This window comes from Adiantum capillus-veneris, chromosome 25 (genome assembly GCF_014529385.1).
Source record: "Adiantum capillus-veneris isolate H3 chromosome 25, ASM1452938v2, whole genome shotgun sequence".
Classification (NCBI taxonomy): domain Eukaryota; kingdom Viridiplantae; phylum Streptophyta; class Polypodiopsida; order Polypodiales; family Pteridaceae; genus Adiantum; species Adiantum capillus-veneris.
Window position 1 is genome coordinate 50,056,528 of NC_140955.1, and position 25,789 is coordinate 50,082,316.

Genomic DNA, 25,789 nt, shown 5'->3' on the forward strand with positions numbered 1-25,789 from the left:
TTATTTACATGTCTATGTGTATATAAATGTGTCTATGTCCTTGGCATGGACCTCAAGTTTTTTCCACGTGTTCAAAGCTTGAGGCTCCTGGGATGACCCATGTTATCTTAACTGAGTAAACATACAGATTGAATAGCTTCAAACCCATAGCCTTGACATAGGCCTTGAATGTGTATGATGATTCTTAGCATGACCTCAAGTTTTTTCCACGTGTTCAAATCTTGAGGCCACACTATGATGGTACACCCCAAGCTATGTTAGCCAAGTAAAGGACGTGAGGTTTGGTAGATTGTGAATAATTGCAAACCCATAGCCTTGACATTCCTTGAATGTGTCTAATAATCCTTGGTGTAGTCCTAAAGTTTCTGTCATGTGGTCCACTCGTGAGTCTACTCTGAAGGTATACATGAAGTGATATAAGCCGACTAAACATAAGGTAGATAAAAGTGGGATCCAGTCCATTGAATGACGAGGAACCCATAGCTTTGACATGGCCCTTTAACATGTCTAATACGCTTTGGCATGGACCTGAAGTTTTTTCCATGTGGTCAAATCTTGAGGCTACTATGAGCGTATATCTCAATAGATATTTACTGACTATTTACATGCCTATTTATATATAAATTTCATACATCTATTTGTGCTTACTATACATATAGGGATGTAGGTCTTGGTCTAATACTCCTTGGCATGGACCTCAAGTTTTTGCCACGAGGTGAAATCTTGACGCTATTGGCACAACCCATGCTATCTTAACTGAGTAAACATAGAGATTGAATAACTTCAAACCCATAGCCTTGACATAGGCTTGCAATGTCTATGATAATCATTAGCATGGACCTTAAGTTTTTTGCATGTGGTCAAATCTTGAGGCCACACTATGATGGTACACCCCAAGTTAAATTAGCCAAGTAAACCTAGGGTGTAATAGAAGTGGGGTTTCGTAGATTGAATAATTGCAAACCCATGGCCATAGCCTTGACATTCCTTGAATGTTTCTTGTCATAAAATCGAATATCTAACCAACCCAAATGATTTTCTCATATTAAATTGATCACTTAATGTGGGAGAATAAACGGGAACAAGTGTTAAGATATAGATATGTGCTTATAGATCTATCTCAACACGGGGCCAATGGTAAAGGGGCCCAAAAGGGAGATGGTCTATCAAAGAGCAAGGCTAACCAATGGAGCATAAGACCTTAGGGTTAGCTTCATTAAAGACCTCCAATAAATGTGTGTAAAAGTCCTTTGACCTTAGGTAAGCTAGGGCTGAGCTTGAGGTGGGAACCCGGCCCAAGCTCGAGATGCTTGTCCTGCTTGAGGTGCTTGTCGTGCTTGAGGTGTTTGTCATGCTTGAGGTGCTTGATTTAGATGATTGAGGTGCTTGAATGGCTCCTTGCTTGAGGTGCTTGACTTGCTGCATGATTAAGGTACTTGAGGTGCCTTGAGAAGCTTGCCTGAGATGCTTGTGGGAACACCCCCTAGTTCAAGTGCTTTGCCATGCTTGGTGAGTAAGGTGCTTGATCACCTAAAGTCAAAAGCATTCCTACAAGAGGGGGGGCGAGCCCTTTTCCTAGGGGCTAGAGAGAGAACACCCACTCACACACACAAGGGAAGCCCCAACTTGAAGAGGCAGCAAGGACACATGTCAGGTCCCTACCCATGTTACCTTCATGTGTTGCTTGAAGCCTATTGGCTAGGCTTCAAAGGGGTCCAATGATAAATTATTTGAATTATCTAATTGATTTTGCATTTATCAAGTCCTCTCTCTCAAAGGGGAAAGGGGGACACTTGTCCCAAGGCTACCCATGTTGCTTGTAATGGCTCTTGCTTGTGATTGGCTAGGCCTGGGAGGGTCCAATGAGCTTCAAGCATGAGCTACAAGGGGGGGTCGACCCAAGCTAGCTAGGGGCTTGCTTGAGGGGTATACTCACCCACACACACTCACAAGCACTCTCATTGTGTGCTATGCAAAGTGCAAGAGCTCCCTCTCCAAGCAAGTAGAGGTTGAGAGCCTACACCAACACTCTTGGCTATGGAGTGCAAATCCAACCAAGAGCCATGCTTCAATGCTTAAGCTTTCCATCTCCTTCTTCTTCATTACTATGCTATTATGTATGCTAGCAACAAGAGTATGATAAGTGAGGAACTAATTCTTTCTCCTACGAAATGTTTCTTCTTCCTCTTCCCTACCCTCATTCCCTGCTAGCTCTCTCCACCTTCGAAGGTGTTTGAGGTCTTGGGACTGAGGCTTGGGATAGTTAAAGCTTTCTTCAAGTTCATGTTATGCTATGATTGTGATGCATGAAGCTTTCCATCTTCATTGCATCACCTAGGTCACAAGGAACACAAAGAATGTATTGTAACAAGTCTCTCTTAATGGGAGAAATCATAATACAAATGCCTATTGGAGGGGGGACCGGCTCCACATAAATCCGGTCCTCAACTGTTGTCATGTTCTCTAAATTCTCTCTCTTGCAAAAGTATTGTTCATGCCAAGTAGTGAATGGTAAAGAGCTCTTTTTGTTTTTTTTTTTTCTTTGGTAATATGGCTTTCTTTCCTTAGGGTGTGGTTCTTACGGTCACCGTTTTGAAAACCGACTGTCAACGGATCCACTGACCCACTATAATTTTTGGGTACACACTTAGCTACTTGAGATGGCTCCATGGGTTGAGTTTTTATAACCATTCTAACCATTCGTGGTCCTCTTGATAGGATCACTCTAGCTTTGTACTCTCCCCTTGGCACTACAACTGGTGTCCTCTCCCCTACTCTTTCATGTGGACGGTCAATTCAATCTTGTGTAAAAGTCGGAGGGTTCCTTGCTACGTAAGTCAAACCAGATGCTTCACTGCCGTTGTGTGTGTTCAAAAAAACTCTAGACCCCAAGGATCCCATGGCTCCAACATTTGAGAATCATTGGTGACCAATGAATCTTCTACTCTCGTTATTACTGCACTTACATATACATTTTCTTTGTCTTGTTTGGGTCGTTGTGGGTATAACTTGCTCGGGGGCTACATAATATTGATGGAGTGGTCCACCAAAATATGTATACTGTTCTAACTCCTTAAGGTCTGTAGGAGAGTATTTATGGCCTGTTTGTCCATCATGATCACATGGATATTTTTCCCATCTGTGTGTAAAAACATACAGTTTCTTGTGGTTGATCATCTGTCAGCACCAAGCTAACTCGGATCACATTTTTCAAAGATTTCATTCTAATAACATTCATTATTTTGATGAATCGAGAATATTGTAACTCCTATTTTCTGGATAAGTATTATAATTGATGAGGTCGGGGCTACAAGCTTCCAGATTGTATCAACCTATCTTTAGTTAGAGCTCCCAGATTATTAGTTTTGACCACCAAAAACCTTGGCTAAGGTATAAAAGCCAATTTTGTAAAGTTATTATTAAGTTTTGGATAATGAAATACACACCATAAGCATGTGTTCTTAGGTCTTATAAACTTGTCCTAGAAGTTTCATAACATTTGAATGTCCCTTTGATGCTGTAACTGATATGATTTTTTTGCCTATGAGCGATTGGCTTTTAGTGATTTCAGTCACTTGAGTGTAGCTTGAGTTAGGTGCGAGTTGTTTGTTTTTTTCCAAGAGATTTACAACCTCTTGTAGCCTCTATTCACTAGTCGAGTCAGCTTCGTCCCATGTATTACAATTTATTTGTGGTTCTTGCTATGTCTGCAATAAGATATGAGTGAGGTTAGACACCCGTCCCACATTTGGCGTCGTTGTCGGGGATCAAAGAGTTCTAAACTAGGGAAAAACACGAGCGTTGTCGTGCCGTGGCACGTACATAGTGTGAAATAAAAAAATTCGCCTCACTCTTGACACTTCTCGATGTATGCAAATAAAAGCAATCATATACATACTCTGATATATGTTGAAGCATCTAATGTGATCATTATCATGTACATACCTATCCGGGGAGTCGTGGCCCTGGATGTGGCGTATTTGCCTGCTTTCCCACTTGATAAGATGCTTAGTTTGGTTTAACAATGTACATAGTCCAAGTGTTTCATGGTGGCACACTCATCTCGCTTGTAAAGACTGATGCGAGCAAAAACTGCCAAAAATAGCAGCTAACAGGCGCCGTTGCAGAATTTCATGGAAAGTGACCCAAAATGGTATATTGATGAAAAATGATGCTTACCTATTCTTTTTATGCTTATGCGAGTGATCCCACAGATTTAGGGATTTGTTTGACTCCGTTTGGGATTTTTCGCATCAAAAATGGCATTTTTTGGGTCAAAAATGAGCTGAAAATGACCTAGTTTTGGTCCAAAGTGGCGAAATGGCCCAAAAATTGACACATCAAATGAAAATTCCATGGGTAAGAGAGAGATGTCTGCTTTTTACAGAAAAGACCAACAATTTTTCTCTATTGTGCAATAGCTTCCATGGTTGCCCAATCTATGTGTGCTGAAGTCCCACCTCTTCGCCATCTTGTATCTGAGCTTGTGAGGGATTGAGTTAGGGTTTCCCCTTATCAAAATGGTGTGTGGGATTCAATATAGAAGCTCTTAAATCTTTGCAAAATCATAAAATGGTTGCCATGAAGGTGAAAGCTCGAGTATTCCTTTCAACTGTTTGATGTTACGACTATGTAATTGGGGGCGAGGCTACATGATACCATGAATGAATTGAGATTTGTGCTTGTATGAGCATTAAGGTTTCATGGCTGAAACTTTAGTTTTTTTAAATGGTATTTTAAAGTGAAATTGAATGTTATTTGGTGATCCTCTCATCCTAATCTAGACTATGAAAACAAGCAAACTCCAAGCATGATAGGAAAGAGGGTTTGTGACTTTGCTGTCACGAATGCTCTTAGATTTTATGTCACCCTTATAAAGAGTGTTGGTGATTCTCCACAAATGCTTTCCAAAAAGTGTTTGCGACTTTCATCACGAACTCTCATAGCCAGAGGTTTTGCACCTTCCTAGCTAGACCGCACACTGTCTGACATTTCTGGTGAACTCGACGCGAAGCAGCTGGGGTGAGGGTTCAAAAAACATTTTTTAAAAGTTTTAATTACAAATAATTAAAGCTATGGATTAGAAAGAGCAACAATGCATGCATTTTGATCAAGTCACAATGCAAATGTTTTAAGCATTCGCCATGTTTATGCAACAACAACAGGCTGCAGAAAGAAGGGAGGTGTTAGCAACAAAAGCCCTTCAAGATATTGTAAACAAAATGGACCAATTTGAAGGGAAAGATGTCACAAAGTTTCTTCGTGGTTATGTAGAAGATATGGAGCTACAACGGGTTCCAGAGGTGGACATGATTCATAGCTTTGAGCTTGTTGTGGTCCTCGAGATTAGAGACCATGTAAGGGGAATCAGGGAGGAGCATGGAGAAGGTTAGGAGAAGTTAAAATTAGACCTAAAGGAAGAATAATTCATGGAGGACTCTGAAAGGGTTACAAAAAGGACCTTCTAAGAATGGGTTGCAAAGCCAAAAGAAGGACTTTCCATCACCGAAATGTTGAGAGTGTTTGAGCGGCGCTATGCTCAACTCTAAAGAACAGAGCGGGCTACTTTGGATAGTGAAAAGACAGAATTTTTCCTTCAAGCTACACGTTGTGAGCTCCAAGAAAAGCTAGAGCTACTCCTTGAAGACAAGAATACAGAACAAGGTCTAAAGGCTGAGTGGAAAGAGGTTGAGGATGTAGTCTCATTGCTTGCTAAGAGGCAACGTCTTAGGGACAAGATGGTGGTGAATGGAACTACCTCTCCTCCTAGCACGTCAGATATTCCACCAAAGCCTAATGTTGTGAGTCCAGAAGGTGAGCTTGTTAAGGGCATGCGAGAAATGAAGTTAAAACTAACAAGGCTTGAAGAGAAAGGACAGCCTGCAGGACAAAAATCCCAAAGCAAAGAAGGATTTGTGCATAGATGCATGTGGTGTGATGGCACAGTTCATGGCAGAAGGGATTGTGATAGCTACAGTGATGCCTTAAAAAGAGATCTTGTGTTTTTTAAGGATGGCAATATCCATCTGCGGGAGACAGGTATGCCATTAGGAACTAACTTTGGAAAAGGAGGTATGCGAAAGTTAGTGAAGGATATGACAACGAGTCATGCTATTTTTGCAGTGGAGGCTACTACCTATGGGGCAAAGATAGAGCTCATTCCAAAGAAAGCGTCAAAGTCTACTTTGGATGCTTTTAAGGAGGTTGATAGCTTGTGGCCATATGCAGTAGTCTCACCTAAAAAAGGGAAGATAACTAAATAGGTGTTACATGAAGGTGGTGATTGCATACGCCACATAAAATAGGTTGGGATGACCCTGTGGACTCTTTATAAGTGCATGCCTATCTTGCAAAATGCTATAATAATGAAGCAATTGTGGAAGAGAAGCGCAGATTTGAAAATGGAGATGCAGGTCCTTCTACTTTAAAGAGGGATACAAGAGCTGGTGGAAGAAAGGATCCAAGACCTTCTTATGAGGCTCCACCACATGTGCCTCCTCCTCCTGAGATTCCTATGGAGGAGGCATCTACAAGGAAGAAGAAGGAGCAAGGAAAAGCTTAACAAAAAGGCCCTGCATACAAATTACAATATGACATAGAAGCTGCCACAAACTTAAATCAAGTATTGGAGGAAAGGATTTTGAATAGAAAAGTTGAGTTTACCTTGGGTGAGGTTCTTGGAATTGCTAAACGTGATTTTCATGAAAAAATTATAGATATCATAAAAAGAAAGAGGCAAACTCTCACTGAGTCTATTCCTCCAGAGTCTGAGGGTGAAGGGGAGTCAGTTAAGGCACATGGAATACATGTCCAAGAGAGTGATTGTGATGAAAGTGTGGTAGGATGCTACGAGTCTTCTCGAAGATATGCACATGCTAGATTTACAGATGATGATGATGATGATGAAGAAGCCTCCTATAAAAGCCACTACTCTAAACGTCATTGGGCAAGAGCTACAACAGAAACCTTAGTCAAGGTGGGTGATCTTGAGGACCATATGTTGCATTGATAGATCATGGCTCTGAGATCAATCTTATGTCCAAGAGTCTTTACATGAGGGGTAAGTGGCTGATAGACACAGACCATGGGTGGATGATTAGAGCTGCAAATAACTCATCAAGAGAGTGGAATGGGGCTTGTCCAAATGTGAAAGTGACGATTGGTAATGTGAAGGATCAACAAAAATTCTTTGTGCAGGAGATGTCTACCTATCCTCTTATCCTTGGGCAGCCATACATCACAGCTCTTTGCATGGAAACAAAGGTCTTGGATGATGGTTCTGCTTATGCTAGTGTAAAGAGTAGAGATGGGAAGCGAGCTGTACAATTTTTGACTGTGTGTGTGAATCACGAGAGGAACCGCAATAGTCTTCGTGAGTATCCTCTACTAAAATCCAACAAAGAGTTCCAAGAGTACAAGGAGACAAGGGGTTTTGGCCATGTACCATTGTGAAGCGGGATTGCAATGGTACAAGAAGAAAAATATTTTCACCTGACCCAAAGCGAGAAGAAGATTTTTCTACAGATTTTCAGGGATTAACAGAGCATGGGTGAGTATGTTTTATGAAGCTTGAGGATATGAAAAGAAGTGCACGAAAATATGTATATAGTGTATAGAAATACATGAAAGAAAATGGTTTCATAGAGGATAGTGAATGCATTTCTGGTTTCTTTGAACAAGTTTATCATGTAGATACTATGCTTGAGCTTGAGGCTATAATGGACTCTAGCATGCAAGATGGAACCCACATTGTGGAAGTATGCTCTATGGAAATGTATGATGTAATTGAGGCTTTTGAAGATCATAAAAATTTCAATGCTAATGAAGGACCGGAAGTGAGTGTGGAGACCAAGTACAAAACGGTGGCAAAGAAAGTGAGACCCGTGGCCTTACCTTTATCATCAGATTACAGGAAAAAGCTACAGCAAGCTTCTTTGCAGCCCAGTCTCAGGGATCCAAAAAGAACTGAACACAAGTTCACAATGGAATCCTAAAAGAGATAAAAGTTGGTTGTGAGGAGTTTCTAAAAGAAGAAGAGAAGAAAAGTTTTGAAGAAATTATTTCAAGACATGGTAATGCTTTTGCTTTTCATCCACATGAGATAGGGTGTGTTTATCCTAATTTTGTTGCACCTATGGTGATCTTCACTATCCCTCATGTACCTTGGAATCTACGCCCAATTCCGGTATCTTGATAGAACTACTCAATGAAAATATTAGCATGGGTATCTTGGAGCCTTCTTGTGCTCCATATTGAAGCAGGTGTTTCACTGTGCCTAAGAAGAATGGATCTTGCGGTTCATATAAGATATGCAACCTGTAAACAAGGTTAGCATCAGGAATGTGGGTACAGGACCTATAGTGGATTAATTTATAGAGGCGTTTGCAGGAAGGTAAATTTACTCAATGGGAGATCTCTTTTCAGGGTACGACCAATTTCAGCTAGATGTTGAGAGTAGAGATCTGAAAACTATGAAAACACCTTTCGGACTGGTAAGGATGTGTACCTTACCTCAAGGAGCAAAAAATTTAGTTGCACATAGGATGAATGGGATGAACAAGGTTCTACGTGACTTCATACCTCAAATCACAATGCCATTTCTTGATCATCTGCCCATCAAAGGATGTGAAGACAAAGATAAAGATGAAGCTATGGATTCAAGGGGGTGTCGTAAGTTTGTTGCAGACCATATTGAAGATTGTGAGAAGATTTTTTCAAAGCTGGAAGAAGTTAATATTACCCTGTTAGGGAAAAAATCTGTATTTGGTGCTAATGAAATGTTGATTGTGGGGCATATGTGTGGTCCTTATGGTAGAAGGCCTTGTCCAAAAACGATGGATGCAATCAAAAACATGAAAGAAACATGTACAACTATAATTGAAGCTCAAAGATTTCTTGGTGCTTGCGTCTTCTATCTTATTTGGATACCACATTATGCACATGTAGCAGATCCCCTTTATAGGTTTTTGAGAAAGAATCAAAAGTTTTGATGGGAAGAAGAGCACACAAAAGCCATGAGAAAGCTAAAGAAGCTACTTCTTTCATCACCAACCTTGAGAAAGATAGACTATGCATGTGAGAGACCTATCATTGTGACAGTGGACACAAGTCCTATAGGGATAGGATGGGTAGTAGGGCAAGATGATGATGAAGTAAATAGGTATGTGGTGAGATTTGGAGCCAAGATTCTGAGTTCCTGCCAACGCGATTATGCACAAGTAAAAAGGGAACTATGGGGGGCCGTGGTTCCAGCATTGAGGTGTGACAAGGAGTACTTGATAGGGACATCAATGGTTGTGGAAACTGATTGTTTGCCTCTTCTTGAAATGATTACAAACTGTTTGACTGGTGATATTGCAATGCTGCGATGGATAGCCTACATAAAGTCCTTGAATCCTGAGTTCAAGCATATTGCATGGAAAGACAATCCAATGGCAGATATGCTATCTAGGGCAAGGTATGAAGATGAACATGACATGATTATTGAGGGAGATGATGTAGGTACAAAGTTTTACACTATTGATCATGCAAAGAGTAGTCATGCATGTTTTGTGTCTTCAGTTGAGTCCTTCTCAGAGGAACTATATGAGGATGAAAGGCTCTTGATAGGTCGCTACTTAAGTACTCTTGATGATTGGACTGAGCAACAATTTAAGAGGATAATAAGAAGAGCATATGGATACTTCTTGAGGGATGGCTACTTATGGAAGCATCCTAAACAAAGAGATGAAACACCATTGCACATAGTTTGCGATAAGGTTACTCAACAACAAATCATCAAGGAGTTCCATGAAAGTTTATGGGCAGGACATCGAGGTGTATGGGAAACATTTGCCAAGGTAAAAGAAAGGTATTGGTGGAAAGGGATGTATAAGGATGTGGCTAAGTTTGTTGAGTCTTGTGTGACATGCCAAATGTATTCAAATGTACGGCATCATGATGGATTACATCCTACTTATCCATTAGCCATGCATTACAAATGGGTTGTGGAGTTGGTCACAATGCCTTTTGGACTTTGGAAAATGAGGTATTTGGTTCTTACAAGAGAAGATTTGTCTAATCAAGTTGAAGGGCGTGCATTGAGGACAAAGAGTACACAAGCTAAAGTAAATTCCTTCTCGAAGATGTGATTTGTCACTATGTATGTGTGGGAAAGATAACTGCAGATAGAGGAGAATTGGATGCTAATGAAGCAAGGGAATTCTTCTCTAGAATGGGCATCAAACTAGCTTTAACTTGTGCTTATAACCTAGAGGGAAATGGCAAAAGTGAAAGAGGGCATAATCCAATAATCAAAGCTTTAGCTAAGGCTTGTGAAGGTAATCTTTGAGAGTGGCCAAGGTTACTGCCATTTGCATTGTGGGTTGAGTAAACAACACATAGTTCAGTCACTGGCTATATGCCTGTTGAATTGATTTATGGTCAAAAACCTATAATGCCAATTGAAGATGTAGTTCTTACATGGAATGTATTGTCATGGGAAGATGGAATGAGTAGAGAAGACCTTCTTGCATTGCGCATACGGCAATTGGAAAGAAGGCCTGAAGACATTAAGCTTGCAAAAGCTTGACTAAAGAATGCAAGGTTGAAAAACAAAGACAGATTTGACAAGAGGCATAGGCTTAGACCAAAAGACATTGAAGAAGGTGATTGGGTGTTGGTGTACGATAGTAGCCTTGAAAACCAATACTCTACAATAAGGAAGCTTGCAAAGCGGTGGTTTGGTCCTTATGTTGTCAAACATGTGCATGGAAATGCAACTTACACCTTGCGTGAACTCGATGGGACAAAAATGAAAATTCCCATTGCAGGAAAAAGAATTAAATTATTCAAAAGAAGAGGGAATGATGATCCATTTGATACACAACCAAGTGAAGAGAATGATGAATTCAACTATATGCAAACTGAGGATGAAAGTGAAAATATGGCGTCTGACCATGAGTTTTAATGCTTTGCAAATGTTGTTGTGGCACATAACGGAGGATGTGCAAGTTCAGAGGGGGTGGATGTCGTGCCGTGGAACGTACATAGTGTGAAATAAAAACATTCTCCTCACTCTTGACACTTCTCTATGTATGCAAATAAAAGCAATCATGTACATAACGTGATATATGTTGAAGCGTCTACTGCGGTCATTATCATGTACATACCTATCTGGGAGTCGTGGACCTGGATGTGGCACATTTTCGTGATTTCCCACTTGATAAGATGCTTAATTTGGTTGGAAAATGTACATAGTCCAAGTGTTTCATGGTGGCACACTCATCTCGCCTATAAAGACTGATGCGAGCAAAAACTGCCAAAAATAGCAGTTAACAGGGGCCGTTGCAGAATTGAATGGAAAGTGACCCAAACTGGTATATTGATAAAAACTGATTCTTATCTATGATTTTTATGCTTATGCAAGTGATCCCACAAATTTAGGGATTTTTTTGACTCCGTTTGGGATTTTTCGCATCAAAAATGGCATTTTTGGGTCAAAAATGAGATGAAAATGACCTAGTTTTGGACCAAAGTGGTAAAATGGCCCAAAAATTGACACATTAGCTGAAAATGCCATGGGTAAGAGAGAGAGAGGGGTGATTTTTATAGAAAAGACCAGAAATTTTTCTCTACTATGCAATAGCTTCCATGGTTGCCCAATCTATGTGTGCTGAAGTCCCGCCTCTTCGCCATCTTGTATCTGAGCTTATGAGGGAGTGAATTAGGGTTTACCCTTATCAAAATGGTGTGTGGGCTTCAATATAAAAGCTCTTAAATCACTGCAAAATCAGAAAATGTTCTCCATGAAGGTGGAAGCACGAGTATTCCTTTCAACTTCTTGATGTTACGACTATGTAATTGGGAGCGAGGCTACATGATACCATGAAAGAGGTTTGGGAATTGATTTAGATTTGTGCTTGTATGAGCATTGAGGTTTCATGGCTGAAACTTTAGTGTTTTTAAATGGACTTTTAAAGTGAAATTGAATGTGATTTGGTGATCCTCTCGTCATAATCTCGACTACGAAAACAAGCAGACTCCAAGCACGATAGGAAAGAGGGTTTGTGACTTTGTTGTCACGAACGCTCTTAGATTTTATGTCACCCTTAGAAAGAGGGTTAGTGATTCTCCACAAAATTTTTCCACAAAGTCTTTGTGACTTTCATCACGAACTCTCACAGCCAGAGGTTTTGCACCTTCCCAGCTAGACCGCACACTTTCCGACAGTGTCTTGTGAAGTTATCCTTTAACTTCCTCTAGGATTTCCCAGAAAAAAAAATTTCTTTTTTAAAAACCGCATAGCATAAGATTGTCGTCTTTTGCTGTGTAAAGGTAGCTTGGAAGTAATCGTACTTGCTGAGTGCCTTTAGGATTGTACAATTAGATTAGGATTTTGAGAATGATTGATGGGCAAGACAAGTCTTAAGATCAAGGCTCAGAAAACCAAAAAAATAAGAAATCGAGTGTTTGTGGACACTTTTCACAACCCCATTGCAGTACAATCTAGGAGTAGGGTAAGTAGGATCCGAGGTGGATTTCAGAACATTGCTCTCTTCGAAAGAATCAATTGTGAGTTATGTGAAGTTACAGAATTTCACGTCTACGGCTAGAAATAGCACTAGAAGACTGTCAACCACTCAATCCGATTAGAAAGTACGCTTTAAAATGTTGTATGAACTAGTGGGTAAGCTCAAGGACACTAAGTTGCATTATTCGTTATTCAGGAGACGGATAATACGCGAATAATGGGTGTATTATTCGTTTAATTTAATTATACGGCCGTATTATACGGTGCCACATCACCATACACAGCCAAACGTATAACTTCTTAGTACACCATACGAGTGAGAATCTAAATTTACCCTAAGCCTTCTCCTGGAGTGAGTCATATGACTACACACCATGGGAAAGGAGACTATATTCTACACACTTATGGAGTGATCCATATGGCTACACACCACGAAGTGGCCTACGACCTGCAAGCCAACTTTGTGGTGAGAGTCGAAACTACCGCACCACACAAGTCTGGCACAACACAAAAAAAAAGTTAGTATTTATTAAAAATTAAAAAATATACCTGAAAACCATTATAAACTGAAGGGGCTATCGCTATCTGCTAATCTCTCAAAAGCGCCAAGCATTGTAAACACCCAAAATCTCTCGAATGGTTTTCGATCGAATACGGCGACAGTTGTATATATATAGGCGTTTTCAATCGAGACATTTTTTGTTCGAAAAAGTTTTCGATCGAAAACTGTTTTATACGGGTATTCGGGTATTATTCGGGGATATGGCATATAATGACATTTTATACGTATACTTTTTGTTATACGGGCGTATAAATGCAACCCAACAAGGACACAATGAGCTAAAAATTTCAAGAGTTTGCAAAAACTCAAATTATTTACTTTTTCTTGACATTTTAGGCCAAATTAAGTTTTGACTTGACTTAGAGCCTTAAAATTTCTCATGAAAATACTGTCCAAGAAAAACTTCAAAAACGTGTTCATTTTGGGCCTAAAGTAAATAATCACGATTATTTACTTTCAACTCAAAACTGACCAAGGTTGTTACCACAAACTCTATGCATGTGTACTAACAACGTTTGTAAAGGCACATAGAATTTGGATCACCAAACTGACCAAAAATTGAGTAAAAACTAAATTCTATACTGACTTTTGAGAACTTGAGTGTAAATTGAGAAACTTTTGTTCAAACCAAGTGAAACTTGACTTATAGGCTTATATTGATGTGATAAACAAGTGTACATGCTCAGTTGACCAAAAAGATGTACAAAATTGCTAGCTGTAAATAATTGCGATTATTTATATCTATCCCATTTTTCAACTTTTTTGATCAAGTTAGCATACCACCAGCTTTACCATGGTGTATTAAGCCCACAAATCAAATTTGGTAAGATTTGGTTCATTGGATTGAAAATTGTGGCCAAATTTACAAAGTCAGTCTACAGATACAAAAATGATGACCATTTGAACAAAAAATTATCCAAACTTGATGAAAATTGGCTAGGGAGCTTAAGTTGAGTTGCTTAACAGACCTATGTCAAGATTGTGTCAAAAAATTGCAAAAAAATAGTTGGAGTAAATAATCGCGATTATTTATATCTGCTACAAAAATTGATAATCTTGCATATTTGAGTAGACCACAAGGTCAAGCATATCAAGTAGACCACACAAATCAATTTTGGTGAAATTTGGATCACAAAAGTCAGACTTAAGCCAGATTCTTGAAAATCGAGTTTGCGGACACGAAATAGTTGATAGCTTGAACAAATTTTATCCAAACTTGGTGAAATTTGTCCAAAGACCTTAACAAGCTATATGCTTGGCAAATCAAGACAAAAAGTGCAAGAAGCTGAGAAAAGTAAATAATCACGATTATTTACTACTACTACACAGAGACACCATTTTTGACATTTGAACTTGTACAGTGTTAAACCAACATAATACAAGACCCCCGGGAAATTTTGGGTTCAATTGGATCCAAATTGGCACATGTTCACTCACTTTCCACGTTCCAGATTAGTCCTTTGGTGTTTTGCAAAAGTATAATTTGAAAGTCTCAACTGCTGACTCACTTAGCTATATTTGAAGTGATACACAGAGACCAATCAAACAATAGTTAGAAGGAATTGTACAGTCTTTGTGAAAGAATGGCTAACTTGATTAAAACTGATATAGGAATCATTTTGCAGACAAGGAATTGAAAGCTTGATAGAAGTTGCAATCAAGTCAAGTGGAAGAATTCAATTACAAGTCGATTCGATGGTAAGTACTCTATCCAGGGCTTCATGAGTCCATATGAACCTTAGATTTGGTCGTATACTAGCAATTCAAGGCATATTTGGAGAGACCGCTAGTAGAGTATCCACCGAAGAAAGTGTGAATCAAGGAAATCCCTTGCACACTATCCTTGAAGAAGTCTTAGACACTTTTTCAGATTCAACATCTCAAATGTCTTTCTATTCGACTCATTCAGAAACTGGAATGACAGTGCGCTATAAGCATATACTCTCTTTTTATGAGACTAATCGTCATGGAGCTCATGTTTACCTAGATCCTAATGAAGAGTATGCTATTCGCATTGATGACCATGGCATTGAGTTTGAAGAGGAAATCAGGGAAAACAAACAAGGAAAAATGTATATGGATAGAAACGGAACTCACTATTTACAAGTTGAAAACCCTGAAGTGATAGACAAATGGGGGTTAAAAAATAATACCATAATTCTAGATATGGGGGCAAAAGAAGGACCACCAACTTTAGAATTCGAGGGATACGATCAAGTTGATTTGAAGCCTTTGAAAAGGCTTAGTATGGATAATCCTAGGATTGGAGTCTATTGTTGGGAGGATAGAAACCTCAAAGATCTTCTATGGACTTTGCATGCCAAGTCAGGACAACTAACACCCATGAAGATCATCTATATCTTCAAAATCAAAGACAAGGGATCAACAGATCTACCAACCTACCTATTTAGGTATTTTTATAACAATAAATTTTTATGATGACTCCTAAGGAGGTGGAACAAACCAAATACCAAGGGTACTCCATAAGGGATTGGATATTGGTCTAAGGACCAGAAACTATTCCAAGAGATGAACACTATGAGAGTAATGTTAAGAAACCAGAAACCACCTCATCACGAAGAAAAGCGGGTGACACTTAAGCAAATCCAGGGCTACATGAGTCACTATTTCCAATAGGCTGGTTTGAAGGACTCGGAATAGGACCAACTGCCAGGAAACTGGGAGTTGAACCAAATAGACGTGTCAGACCAGCTGATTTTCAAAAATGGGTCAGAAAATAGAGTGGATCTGGGGATCCATATCACCACTTAGCAAGCTTTAAGCAAGTGATAAGAGTAGAACATATATTCGATTTCCATACTCAATTCGAAGGATTTGGAATGACATTGGAAGGAAAATCATTAACATGGTTCCAAAACATTCCAACAAGGTTAATCATGGATTTGAATACATTATCTCAAGGATTTGTAGCTGCTTGTTTGAAAATGGGGATCAAACACAATACTGTAGCTCAAATATATAGTTTCAAACAGAAACAAGGTGAGTCTATTACGGATTGTGCAACTAGAAAGAAGCAATACATTGCAAGATACCCAGAGCTAGAGATACATGCGAAGAACAACTAGTATCGTTGTTTCTAGAGGGATTGCTAAACAAAGAACTTTGTGCTATACTGTATAGCAAGAAGCATACAACCCTAGAAGAGTGTGTGTCTGATCCTATTGCTTAGGAGACAATTGTGATATTTTCAATGAAGAAGATGTCCCTAAGGATAACCAAAGCAAGAAAACAACATCCACCAAACCAGCACAAGTGGAAATTTTTGCTTTAGCACCGCTTTCAGCCATAGATTACAAGCTCAAAAGGATGAATGACATGATGAATAACCTGCAAAAAGCACCTATGAGGGGACCAAGACAAGGGATTACTCAACAGGGACAACCAATTAGGCCTCAAAAATGGTGTGCAATCGAGGATAAATGGACCATCCATGAGACCAATGAGTGTTATTATACCGACCAAAGTATGATGGGAATGTTCAATACATGCCTATGAGGCCACAAGGACAACCCATGTACATATATCAGCCTAATATGGCCCCAACTCAAAGACCACCAATGAGTATGGAAAGACCTCAACCCGTGTTGGGTCAAAAACCTCCATATCCTGGACATAATGGAGTGCATGTAAAGTACATGCATACAGAGGGAGTCATAGATGAACAAGCGCTAGTGTCTGTTACACCCTATGCTGAGCCTAGTCCATCTATAGTAATTGTAGAAGGAGACTGGTATAATTCACATCCACCACCAATGGAAGAACCTATGAATTATACTACACCAAAGCTTGCACCAATGTAATATGTAGCTAATCAATGTGTTAGACCTCCAATGGTAAGACCCATGATAAAGCCAAGAACTGGGAACTATCATAACTCTGGTTCCAATGATCGTTGGAAGAATGAATGCCCAGAGATCCTGATAAGAACCTTAAGCTAGTTGGAGCTTATTGCATACAATGTTGCAAAAAGGGAGGACACTTCCCGAAAGATTGTCCAAAAACTCCTTTAAACAAGGGCAAAACAGTAGTGAACGTAGTTCCAGTGATACCTAGTAGCTCATCCGAGAGTAAACCGATTGTTCCAATCAAGGAAATCACCAAAGCCCAGGAAACATAACTCCTCTAATGACTCTGTGAATACAAAAAATTCCTCTCAAAAGACCAAAATAAGTAGAAGCAAAAGGTATGAGATGAGAAAACAGAAACAAAGGGTTGAAATCGAGGAAAAAGCAAAGAAACTTTTGCTGGAAAAAGTAAAAGAAACTGGAAGTGAAATCAAGGAAACCATCATGAAATCTGGAGGATCAATTTTGGTAGACAAAATTTTTCAGCCTATTAATGCAGCCTTGGAAGCTTACCAAGCAGGACTTAAAGGAGGCAAAAACATGGAAAACAGATGGAAAAACTATCCTTCTCTAGACAGGGAAGCAGCTAAGCTTGAAGCTTATCAAAATTTGGTAATAATCACTCAAGAGATGCTGGAAAAATAAAAACCCAACTCAAGAGTATGGAAAAACCTGAGGAGCTTATGGTAGAAACTAGTAAAGAAAAATCCAAAGTGGTAGTAGAACCCCACCTTGAAACAAAAGATCCAGAACTTATATTGTTGGAAATCGAAGATGCCTTAGACAAAATTCCATTCATAAAAGAAGACTGGCCAGGACACTTATGGGAAAAAGTTAGAGAGATTAACGATGGCAGCCTAACTTTGAATTCAGCTCCTATAGAGGAAGTTTGGTTAGACAATCTACCTCCTGATATGGACATGGATGTACAATCCTTGTATGGGGATTGCATCTCTGAAGCTTCAGGAATGTCTAAACCATTGAGTTTGAAAACACTACCCTCTTACTTGGGAGATAACGAAGATGAATCCATTGTGTGTAAAACCACTCTAGTAAAAAGAGCGGAACAGACCCTAGAGGTAGACAACATCCATTCAATCATGTCTACACCCATCCAATGCACTCTTACTTTAGGAGAACTGTTAAAAATCAAACCATATTTATGGAATGATCTACAAAAAACTCTAGAGAGGGTGGGGATAACAGGGCTAATTGCGAAAAATATTCGATCTGTTCCAATGAACAAAGTCAGAGAATACTACGAAGGGAAAGAAGGAAACACAACCCTTCTAGTGTAATATAATGATATAGAAACCATGGCAACACTTGATAGTGGGGCAGACATACCCATAGCTAGGAAAGCAATATGGGAATCTTGAGGACAACCAGCCATTAGACAAACTCGAATGAAATTGCAATTGGCTGATGGACACATCGAAAGACCCTTAGGACGGCTTGAAAAAGTGATAGTTAATTCATGTGGGATTGAATATCAACACACTTTTTCCATAGTGGACTTTAGAAAGAAACTCAATTATAAAATCATATTGGGAAGACCTTTCATGAGACAAGTACAACTCATCCAGGATTGGGGAAACAATTATCTGTACTTGAAGCAAGTGGGATCAATAACAAGGGTCAATCTAAAAGATCGCACTTATAGAGATGTCATGAAAACGCCCATACAAGAATTCAATCTAGTCTCTTTGGCTAAAACTAAGCTTCCATCATGGTTGAATAATGACACTACTATTTGGATGTGCGGAGCCTCAGAAAATGGGAGCTTAAAATAAAAAGAATATATCTTAGAAAGGGATTGCACAGACAAATCATATGTACATAAACCCTTTCGAGAGCATTTGTTTGAGCCATTTGAGTGGACTCAAATTTTAGTAGCAATGGATGAATGTGTAAATATGTCTATGTCTACTCAATTTCACAATGAGGATGGCTATGACATAATTCCCATACAAATGATTTCAACCCTTTACATTGAAGAAAAAATTCAAGAATCCAAGGACTTGATGAAAGCTCAACAAGTCTTTTCAGACCTCTACTTTGATGCAACAAATGAGTTAGAAGAACATTCAACTACCTCAGCTGATTTGGGGTCATAAAAAGAACATGTGAGAGCTAAACTACTCATGAAAGGAGGGGAGGAAAAGTTTTTTGACTTTCCAAACCAGAAACCGAGAAGACAAAAATGTTATAGAAGAAAAAGAGACACGAGAAAATTGAAAGCTAGACCTATGCCATCAGTCTCTAGTAGAACACAGTTTCTGATGCAGATAAAGGCACATTATTGCATTAAAGACAAAATCATTGGTAGATATTCTTTAAACTAAAAGCAGGAAATATCGAAAACATCGAGAAAAACGAGAAAGGAAACTCCAGTAAAACCGAAACACCAAGACAAGAATGCGCCCATGACACGATTTGAATGGAAAAAGAAGTATCAAGAGTTAAAAAAAACTCTAAAGGATATACATACAACGGAAATGGAAACCAATGAGGAGGATGGTAAAGATATAATGAGTTTTCCAACCCATTACAAGAAATATACTCTCCAAGACTGAAAAATCATAGTAGAACAACCTGTTAGGGAACTACGAAAACAGAGCGAGTCCTACGAAGGACCTGAAAACGCAAAAAGGATAGATTTGGCCAAACCAGGAGAAGAGTCTAGACCTGCCTACATTGCAAATGACCTGACGGATGAAGAAGAAGAGCTTTTGTTAAGCTTACTAAAATAATACCAAGATATCTTTGCTTGGTCTTATAAGGATCTCAAGGGTGTTGATCCAAAAATTTGTCAATATACCATACCCATGAGAGACGAGTGAAACCAAACAGACAAGGCCATACACTTATAATGAAAACTTTGCCAAGAAAATGAAAGAAGAGATTGAAAAGCTAAAGGAAGTTGAATTCATTTATGAAATTGAACACACAAATTGGGTGTCTCCAATTGTGGTAGTTCCCAAGAAAAATGGAAAATTAAGAGTGTGTGTCAATCTCAAGAAAGTGAATGCAGCTACCATTAGAGACAACTTTCCTCTTCCAATCACTGAGCATGTTTTAGAACGAGTAGCAGGAAAAGAAGCTTACAACATTTTAGATGGATTTTTGGGATACAATCAACTTTTGGTTGATCCCAAGGATCAACATAACACTGCCTTTGCAACTGCATGGGGTATTTTTGCCTATCGGGAATTGCCTTTTGGGTTAACTAATGCTCCTACCACCTTTCAAAGATTGATGAGCCATGCTTTTAAAGAATATCTTTGAAATTTCTTGGGAGTATATATGGATGATCTATGTGTACATTCATCAATCCGGGCTGATCATTTTGAACACCTCAAAAAGGTATTCGAAAATGTAGACTTTATAGGATTTGCTTAAATCCTCAAAAGTGCACATTTATGGATAGACAAGGAAAACTTATTGGACATATAGTGTCTAAAAATGGCATAGCTATTACTGATATGGATAAAATGCAAAACCCATGTATAGCTTGATTACACACTTTGAATGGACTGATGAGTGTGAAGAATCCTTCATGAAGCTTAAGCAAGCTCTCATTTCAACTCCAATATTGAAAGCACCATATTGGAATAAGATATTCCACATACATGTAGATGCTTCCAATCTTGCCATTGGGTGCATACTAGCTCAACCAAGAGACGAAAAAATTGATTTTCTTATTTCTAATGCTAGTAGACATTTGAATATGCCAAAGAAAAAATACACCACCACCAAAAGGGAAGGACTAGGAATGATCTATGCCGTGAAAAAGTACAGACATTACCTATTAGCAAACAAATTTTTGTTCTTTGTGGACCACCAAGCCATGCAACAAAGGAAGAATAGTGAGATGGTTCATCATTCTTCTGGAATTTTATTTCACCGTAGTTGTGAAAAAGGGCACCACTCATCAAAGAGCATATCATTTGTCAAGGATTGTATCAGAAGAACCACCTAAGGGAGTAGATGATGATCTACCATATACATATCTTTTCTCCGTTGAAATGATACCTCCATGGTCGGACAACATGGTATCCTTGATGACCATAGCTCAAGTGGATTTGCAAATACCATTTCCTATTACAATCGGATTAATTGAACAATTGGCTATGTATCAACTACTAGCTGGAAGGTTGTACAAAACAAATCGAGATGGAATATTGATTTTATGCATTAATCGTGAGGAGAAAACCCAATACCTAAGTCAAGCACATATTACCATAGTAGGACTTCACTTTGCGGAAGACCAAACTATGCAAAGGATCTTAAGACTTGGAGTATTTTAGCCAACTATGAGGAAGGATGTTCATTCATTTGTGGAAAATTGTCCTCAATGTCAAAAAAAAGCACCCGTACCTCATGTGACATTATTCCAAATGTCGCATGTTCCTAAGTGGAGTAACTATTTAGTTACTTACTTATCAAACCGAGAATTTCATGAGGATATGAGTAAACTCCGTCAAAGAGAAATTGAAACAGAACCAAGAGACTATGCTCTTATTGGAAACCAATTGTATCGGAGAGGTAAAGATCAACATTTGCGTCTTTGTGCAAATGAAGATGAATATATTCCCATTATAGAACAAGCACATGTTGGATTAGCTGGAGGTCACTTTTCTAGTGAGACCACCACGAGAGCAATCTTAATGTCAGTCATATAGTGGCCAACACTTTTTGCAGATGTCAAAGAATATGTTCGAAGGTGTGATGCATGTCAACGAGCTAAAATGCCAACCTGTGTAGATAGCATGCCCTTAACACCAATGATGGGGGCTAGAGCTTTCTCAAAATGGGGTATAGACTTTGTTGGGCCAATACAACCACCTGCTTATAGAACCCAAGCTCAATATATCATTGTAGCTATGGACTATTTGACCAAGTGGGCCGAGGCTAAAGCAACCCAAAAGAATGATGCCAGAACCACAACCGCATTCTTATATGAGTATGTGTTCACAAGATATGGACTTCCAATAGAAATTGTCAGTGATAGGGAAACTCATTTCCTCAATGAGGTAATTGAGTATTTTCTTAATGAATTTATGGTTATCCATAACAAATCGGCTCCCTATCACCCACAAGAAAATGGAAAAGTTGAGCATACGAATAAAATTCTTAGCTTGGTATTGACTAAAGTGGTTAGTTCAGGATGGGCACATTAGCAAATGAATCTCCATGCTGCTCAATAGGCTTATCAAGTTTCATTCAAAACAACTTTGAATGCTACACCCTTTAACCTTGTTTATGGTCTTGATGCCATACTACCGATAGAATTTCTATTGCCGACACTAAGGTTAGCTAAGGATCTTGAGTGGACTGGACATGAATTTTTAGAGAGACTTGAAGATTTAAAAAAGCTTGATGAGCAAAGGATAACTGTTGTAGCTCACATCTATGCACAAAAGAGAAAGCAAAAACAGTTTTTTGATTCCCATCTAGTTACAAAAATCTTCAAAAACGGGGACTTAGTTTTAGTCTACTCCCTTAAGCAACACATTCCCAAGTTTGAGAAAAAGGAAAACGGACCGTTTGTCATTGAAGATGTTTCTCCAAGTGGAGCAGTTAAATTGTCCACCATAGATGGTGAATCAATGGCTAATTGGATTAGTTGATGTCATTTAAAGAAGTACAATTTGTCACTAACCAATGAATTGCTAGAAAGAATGCATGCACCCAAACAACGAAAGATAAAACGACAGCAGGTTATTGATCAAGCCCAAGAAGAAGCTCAACTTCGAGTACTCAAATGGAAAGCTGCTCTAAAAAATTAACAGATATCTATTCCCATCAACACTTCGGAACTAGAATACCGACAATGGGAATTACAGAAAGATACAATGTCAACAGGTGATGAATGGTTAGACGGAATGGACCTTCGTATCAAAGTACAAACGAACAATCATAGCACAAATGAATTGGTTGACACAGGAGCTCGAGTAAATTCAGTCAGTTATTCTACATACAAGAAAGCAACAAGGCAGTCTTTGACAGCAGGAATAGTGACTATTAAAGGATGCAACAAAAACCCAACAGCAACATTGGGAGTAGTCAACTTAAATGTGATAGTACATGGATGTTCATGTCCTCATCAATTTGTATGCTTACCAGATGAACAAATGAATGAAACAATGATTCTTGGAATCTCATGGATGCGAACCTACAAAGCAGTACCGGATTGGGATACCAACCATCTCAAACTATCACCTAAAGGCAGACAACTCATTGTTCCAATTGCACCAAGAAAGGAGGAATGGAAAGGAGGTTACCAGCAAAACAAACCATGAAGAAATCAATCTTATCCATCCTATCGACAAACAAATGCTACTAGTAGCATGCAAGGAGTGAGGCAAATTTGTGTACCAAAAGCACAGCTTAAGGACAAGCCGAATCAAATTTGGGTGCCCAAAACATCATCCACATTACCAAAGACGGTTCCAAGGCTCAAAGCACAGAGAGGAGCATCTTCAATTAGGGAAACTAAAATAAAATGGATTTGAAAGAAAAAAGCACACTTATCTTCTTCGCAAACTGTCAAACCAATCAAGCAATGGAGAGTTAAGTCTTAGAAAACTCAACCACACCATTTTGACCAAGACACACCAAGATATCAATGGCGGGTAAAAGCTCAACAACAGCCAATATTAGTATCAACAGCTTAGGAAATCAGTATACAAAGCATCCTGATGGTACAATCAAGCAAAGAGCACACAAGCTACAAGATTTGCTCTTTGGAAGACAGCAAAAGAAAACCTCGTCATCAGAAACCCTTGAGTTAATTGCTCAAGACCCAACTTTTGCACATCTTAATGGTTTGAACTGCATTGATCTTCAATGCATGGTAGAGCCAACCAAGGCTATGCATAGACACGATTGTTCAACCCATGCACATGGTCGTCCCGGAGTATGCCATCTAGGAGGGGTGAAAGGGAACTAAGTAATTAAGGGCAATGTCTGAAGAGGGAGGAAATTTTTTTGATGTTAACGTGTGATTTTTTACAAAATTACCTAATAATGCCCTTACAAGTCATCAACAGGGGAACTTACTTGATAATATCTTCTCGATGAGTGCAAATAGTGTATATACTATGAGAAAATCATTAAAAAAGTAGTTATTTTTTGTTATTTTTCTTGATATTGGGATTTAAAAATGGAGAAATCCAACAAAAACAATAAAGATGTGTTTTTCAATGGATTTTCTTAATTATTGGATTTTCACTTTGCTTTTTTAGCACATTTTATTATTTTCTTTGATTTTTTTAATAAACATGTCAAAAATTAATAAAAGCAAATGAGCTTAGATGGAAACACTAAAGACAAGCACAAAAAATTTCAATCAAATCAGCAAATGGAAGCGGGAAGCCTATCTTAGGCGACCTAGGATTACTTTTGCAGAATTCCTACAGAATGAGCTACGGGAATCCGATTGAGGAAATTTTTGAGTCTAACATAGATTTCATGGCCTAGTAGGACTAACAAGGGAATTTGGAGAAAAATGGTTCGGGAAGTCTGAATATAGATATCCAAGGTAGTCTAATATCACCTCATTTCCACTTGTCACCTTTGGAGAGAGAGCTTTTTGACCTTCTTCGCGTGCATTTTTCGGAGTCCACAATCGCCCGTCTACAGCGCCGTCTCACACAAAACATGAGGGGTAAGTTCTATACTTATCAATGATCCATTCTGTACATTTGGTAGCTAGCCTAAACCCCCTGAAAAAACCCTAGAATCCAAGCAAAGCACGAAGTACTACGACAAAAAATTGACCATAGCGGCCTGTCAGCTCAACCAAATCAGACGAGGCTTGAACTGTTACAGCATACCCCCATATAATAGAACACTTCTATATCACCAGTTGACCACTCGGCAGGGGTAGAGCGGGGTACCAAGTAGAAAACCTAGGTTTTTGGCAGATGCAAGAATTGCATTCTGACTCCACAGACAACTTATAGACTGGGTCTATATACAATGTATATGGTTGGTTTCATAAAATCAATCAAGGCAAGCCCTCGGAAAGCAGAAAACCACTCCAAGGCTACAAAGTGTCAAATTTGACATACGAAGTCAAACTGACTCCAAATGGGCCAAAACTAGATGAGTAGCTTCAGGACAATGTAGCGGACAAGTCCATAGCTTCAAAAGTGACTAACCAACTCCACATGCCATGTAGTCACAAAAATTGGTGATTTCAGAGTCGACAAAGCAAGAAGTGATGCCAATAGACAAAATTTTACCAAACTCAATTTAGGACTTGTTTTAGGTGTATTGAAGATGTTTAAGTAAAAAATTGTCAAGCTTTGCAAAAAATGTTGACTGCTTTAAATAATCGCGATTATTTACTTTTGTAATTTTTTGGCTTGAAAAGGGTACCATCACCTCTCGTATCACTTGTACACACCTATTACATGCCACATTTCAAGTATGAGCCAAAATGATCAATGATAACTTGGAAAATTGTCAAAAAACGCAAAGAAGTCCTTCAAATTCAAATTTAGAGTTATCAATCATATTTTTTGATCCAAATCACCTCAAATCTCATACACAGAGTCTACATCGTGCATAGAACCAAGTTGCTTCAAAAAAAGTTCATTTTGATGAAAAAGTTAATAATCGCGATTATTTACCAAGATGGGGGGAAATTGCAACTTTGCCTTCGTGGGACCAAATCACATGATGTCCTAAGCCCACTGACCAAGTTTGAACAAATTTAGAGCTCAAAATCTAAAAACTCCTTTATATCTACTGTTTTAGAGACTGAAAGCCTAAATCTGGCACCATTTTCACCCTGTGCACTTAAATGAGCCCATATTTCACTTAGAGTATCTATTCATT